Raw genomic sequence first — 6,000 nt, forward strand, 5'->3', positions numbered from 1 at the left:
CATTCCTTGTGGTAGCAAAGAGTAAATCTTTACAAGACACGACCTTTGGATCCACAAACTACTAGACAAAGCAAACCAGCATCTTTGGTTACATCCCTAGATACCCGGATCCCGTCTTTTTCGTACCTTCTGTTAATTAGGAAACAAACAGCAGTGCATGAGAGGTCAGAAGCGGAAGACTGTGCAGAAAATACTTCTAAACTGAAATATTTATCTGTCAATAGATTTTATTTCAGGGTTGTCAGCATTTTTTGATGTGCTCTGCCTATCGTAATTGCATTCGAGAACAGACAGCTGGACACACAGTAGATAACGTTAGGAGAGGCCGTGTGAGACAGTTTCCTAAGAATACACTAAAGGGAACTCTGGCGCATGGCGCTTCAGCCAGCATGGGAATGATGGGTAGTACTCGGCTTTGTCTAAACTTTGTTCTTCAGGCTCCGTTTGGCTTCGCGTCGCCTGTATCCGCTTTGTCACAAGATGAAGTTCAGCAAAAGTCAGAAGTTTTACTTCAGCCCTTCAACCTTTTTAGGCTCACCAATTCAAATCTGCTCAAGAAGTTCACAACAGTCCATTGTTTTATCTGAAACGAACGCCAAAACACAGCAATAAACAAAGCCACAAGTGCGTTCGAAGCCGCAAGCATGAAGATTAGGCAAATCCGTGTACTACACATCATTCCCATGGTGACTGAATGATCGCAGCACCAGAGCTCCCTCTAGGTAATTGAGGGAAACTCTATGGTGTGAGAGGACCTGGGCTTAGTGCATGCATGTAAGTGCGACTGAGTAAAACGAGGTGCCACGAACTATTACAGAAAACTTTGTAGCAGCAGCATATGGTTTGAGGTTGCCTACTTCGGACGAAACGACATGGTGCCTGCTCAGATGCCGCTGCATGGTGAACTTACCTAGAGACAAGAAACTTGGCGTATACAAACCGTGGCAGTGAACCTCAATCGGTCCCAGGAACACTGCCGAACATATACGTCCGTGACCTTCAAATGCGGCGAGAGGAAGACCTCGACCACCGCAGAAAGAGCATAAAATGGACCACATGCAACTACTTGACAATGCTGCCGCTAATGTCTTTAAGGAATAGTTATGCCTGAAGGAAATGCTGGACTGCCCCTAAAATAATTAGTTTTTTTGAAAAACAAACGATGTACTCAGAGTCATCTTTTACTGTGGACCGATTTACTCAGCTAGATATTTCTGTCGAAGGTGTTTACGCTTAAAAAGACCCTAGATGGTTTTGACGAAATTGTAAGATTGCAGTGAGCTGGTATCCCAGGTTTTCGATCGTGAGCAGACAAATTCAAACACATAAAATGTGTAAATTATTACAAGGCACTGAATGAGCGCATCGCTACAGAGCGCTGTAGTGCTGTCAATAGTGTCTAGCTGCTGTTGACAACGGAAAGTTGCATCGGTGGTTGTAACAAAAAAGAGCACGAGAAGACTGGGACGGAAATGGACACACACACACGAGCATTGACTCACAACTGATATGCATCGGTGAGTTCTCACATGGGCAATTTATCCGATACGCTCAAATTGAGGGTAATTCTGCCAACTGTATTGGGAAGAAATGTTCGTAATAGATTAACACCTAACAAATTGTATATAAAGAACACGCAAATGAAGTATGCAATCACTGCTGCACTTACCTGAGCACTTGTTGATGCCATCCTTGTCGGCTAAAATGAAACAAGATCACATGAGGACTCTGTGCATGGAATCGCTAATCAAGTACATATTCCATCATATCTCATAGTCCTGCATAACTGTACACTAAAAACCAGAGCAGAGAAACTACCTTGACTGCAGAAAAAGAACAAGGCTAGTGGACTGCATTAGCATGAAATGGGATATCAATGCAAGTACTATCATCCTTAGGCAAATAGCATGGGGGAAAGCTTTCTTTCCGTGGTTTTGAGCAGAAAGTATCTTGTGCTTTTGTGGCTCAGATTCAGGAGGCGATCTGCACAGTGCTGCGACTAAGCTTTTCTTGCAGTTAGCCGCATTCATTCTTCCTCTTGACCGGTGCTAAGGTGCGAGTTTATGGTGGCGATGTCACATCCTAGCCATTCAGCCGTGTCAACTTGGAAGTTCTGTAGACGTGCTAGCAGCAAGCGTGGCACACAGAGTTAAGAAAAAACAAAGTTTCCTCGCTGAAAGAGATTGGCCAAGCTCGTGGGCATGTGGGGCAAAAAAAGAAAAAAAAAGCTATCACGATGCTAACCTTGAACAATTTGCTGCAGTATATAGCACGAAAGCTTCTGCAAATACATGTAGTGACCAGATCTTTCATGGAATCTAATGAGCTGAGGGCAGCAGATGTAGTGACAAAATCGAGAAGTTTTCAGGCATAATACGGCATTCAAATGGAAGCAGCTCGCGGATAGGGCAAATTGCAGGACATGGGGGAGGCCTTCCCACTGCAGTGGGCACAAAATAGGCAAATGATGGAAGGACGCCGTAGTTATTTATGTGCCGGCGCGCCGATGGGAAATACGGATCGCTCTTGACTACCTGGAACTGTGTAATGTGCGCAAAAAACCCAACTACCCGGGCGCTTTTTGCATTTCGCCCCAGTCGAAATAGAGCCCCCACGGCCGAGAACCAGGGCCCGCGTCCTCGAGCTGGAGAAGCTCGAAACCTTATCCGCTGATGTACCACGCCAGTGCACGGTGTCACAATGCATCCAGGAGGTTGCATACTGCAGTGCCTTATATAGCACTGCTAAATTCTGGAAATCTCGCAAGGTGCCAGATGCCCGAGTGGAAATCTAGCCGGAAAGGGTCAGCCACGTTCTAACCGCGCGTCTCGGATCGTGAAACGTTCGGAATGGAGCAGGAATTTACTCACGGTTTACTTGATGTGCGCCTAAAAACTAAACGTGATGGGCGACGTCAACCTAACGTACGCGTTACGTTTAAGGAATGAAACACGAGCGCGTCGTGGATACGTGCAACAAGAGAACGTGTTACGTGCAGGGGCGCAGTCAGCGTAGTCGCGTGTAACCAGTGGTGCCAAATGACCTGAAGAAAGGTCAGTAGCGCGACCCTCCGAAAATCAGTAGATGTTGCAAAATATCTGTTGATTAAAAAAACAATTTTCCTCTGAAAAGCATGCGCTGTTAGTTACAATTCAATAAAAATATAGAAAAAGTTCAACCTGATCGTTGAGATGTCAACTGAAAGGTTTTTGGAATTACTAATGTGGTAGGAAATCCATGTATGCAATGCACCTTGTATTAACGATCACCTTCCGCCCAAGCTGTGCTCTTTCTCCTCAACCTCCTCGACGAACAGCTTCGCTTTTCCTTATTCTTCGCCAAAGCGCCGCGGTACGGTACTAGAACCGTACCGTGGCTCTGACTACTTTTTGATTGATTAGGGTTCGTGTTACCCTTAAGGGGGGAATGGAATGGAAACAACTTCATTCAGATCCGTCGGGGTGTGAACGAGAACCTAGCGGGCCGCACCCACGTTTTGGAGTGCTGGTTCATTAAAGAAGACGCTCACCGTGTTTGGTCGTCATCTGTGCCGCAGAAGAGAACAAAAACGTAATCCTTTTCGCGAGACGGCGGCGTGAATTTGTTGTGGAAAATTTTCAAGACGCGGCTGCAAATGGGGAAAGAAGCCGAACGCGAAGAGAGTGCACATGTAAGAACGTTTGTTAATCGTTCGCGCCTTTTAGTTACGAGAGACCTCCTGTGCTGATTGAACCAGAAGACGATGAAATAAATTTGAAAGGCGCATTTTTAACCTCGGTGACAGGAGAGTCACAAATTGGAACCGAAGCATGAATTGGCGGAAACGTATCATGTGACCATCCACCACGTATCATGTGACCATCCAACGGTGTCGTGTTGAAGAGGAAGGTCCCACCTATGGAGAAAACGAGCGCGTTAGGAAAACTATCATTTCCAAACTGCTTCCCCAACAGCTGCTTACAATGTCGTTTCTAGGCTGAAATATTGTGGCGAACAAGATTAAGGTACTTCTCTGATCTCCAAGTATTTCTTAACAGAAAAAAGCTTCCATTACCTGCCACGCAGTGACAAGAAAAAAAAATGACCTTCGCGTTTAGAGTGAGGACATCTGTACAGAAACGTCATAAAAAATACACGACTGGCCTTATCCTGCACTGCAGACCATCTAGAATGCATGAAATTGTAAAAAATCGGCACATCGTTATTATTTTTGAAATGATTGTTTTCCTATAACTTGACATACCGCAATGATCATTATAGCAGCTGTGAATTTCCATCCGTGATAGGCTGCTGAAATTCAGAATAGTATGTTCTAACAACAAGAAAATAATATATCCCTGAAATTTTCACCAAGATAGACCCTTTTCATAATTGTAAAGCTAGCTTTCCTGCCATGCAGTTTGCCCAACTAATGGCGGCTAGTCACTTACTGCGAACAGCGTGTTCACGCGCATTTTGCTTACGCTATGACGTGGAAAATGTAGACTCGGCTCTCTTGACATAAATACGCATAATAGACAAGCCTCAGCACGTGCGACTAGGACCTCGTCTCCACTCTAAGGAAGAGAGATGCCGCCATTAGTTGTTCAAATATGTAGCGCAGAGAAGCGCACTTGCGGATTATGAAAAGGGTCTATTGGCGGGTGGAAAAGTCCCGCATACCTCTTTAGGATAGTCTGTACAGTAATACTGCCAAAGAATAAACAATGAAACAAACTATCAGTCAATACAGCTAATGCATATGATCCCTTTAGGGAGCATATCGTCATCATAATCATTAGAGACCAGATTTTAGACAAATGCCTGTTTTGTTCCTTGCGCTCCTCTCGTGCCACTTTGATATATGAGCATGAATTAGAGTTTAAGAAAGGCTTTTATAGTGTTTTTATAGTGCCTCAAAATGCCTATTTTTGGCGTTTGTGCCTAAATGCTCACAAATGCCTATAAATGCCTCTTTTCGAAATTGGCGTTTGTATTCACACTATTTAACCTTAAGTTGCACTTCCGGGATCAGTTTGAGATCGTTATTCATGCTATCGTGCAACACTGACTATTGGGAACTATGGGGTTCAACCTAGTCCTGTAGTTCAACCAAGTCCCAACAAGTGCTAGCAGCCGTGAAGTGGGACATGCACATTCGCCGCCGCAGAGACATGGCGTGGGCGGTTCGCGAATGCGAGACCGTGGAGAGCCGTCAGCAGAAAGGAGGGTGAATAGCAAAAAAGAAAGGAAAATATGATGTGCACGCGGCTTTTGTTTTTGTAAGTTAACTTGTAAGGTGTTGACTGCATCAGCGTAGCCAGAAATTTTTTTTCGTAAGAGAGGGAGGGGGGGGGGGCGGGTTTCAACTATACTCTATGTATGTTCGTTAGTGCGCTTGTATGCATGCGTGCTTATATACATAGGCGTGCACACAGGGGGACAGGGCGGGGGGGGGGGGGCGGCCGCCGCCCGCTAATCACCTAAGAGGGGGGGGGCGCAAAATCTTCCCCGTACATTGACCCTTCGGGCGCGTTCACACTGAGACATTCGCCGGCGAGAGCGCGCGGAATCCGCTTCGGCGGCAGCGAGATCCGCCGGAAAAACCCTTTCTGCGTCGATCGGTCCTGGACCGATTTTTGCGGCAGCTGCCGCCGGATTCCCTCACCGCGAACCAATCGGAACGCGAGTAGAACATTTGAAAAATGGCGGCGTGCTTGTGATATTGCAGTCGTCGAAGCCCGCAGCAACAGCGAAGTCTTTCGTAATCATCCTGTAGCTCTCAACAAGTGCCAAGTGTTGTCGCAATTATCATCTTTGCAATACACCATCGCGATCTCGCAAAACGGGTAGCATTATCTCGGCTCGACCAAGCTTCTCGCGTCTTGCAAATCAGGGCGAACCAACCACGACTGCTTGCGTCGTTTCTTGTTCGGCGAACGCATGTTTCTCCTCATCAGATATCGCCAGAAAGTTCCTTTCCAGCAGGCCCAGCAGTTCCACGACCCTGCTCCTGTTTAT

Source organism: Rhipicephalus sanguineus, chromosome 10 (assembly GCF_013339695.2).
Source record: "Rhipicephalus sanguineus isolate Rsan-2018 chromosome 10, BIME_Rsan_1.4, whole genome shotgun sequence".
In the NCBI taxonomy this organism is placed as follows: domain Eukaryota; kingdom Metazoa; phylum Arthropoda; class Arachnida; order Ixodida; family Ixodidae; genus Rhipicephalus; species Rhipicephalus sanguineus.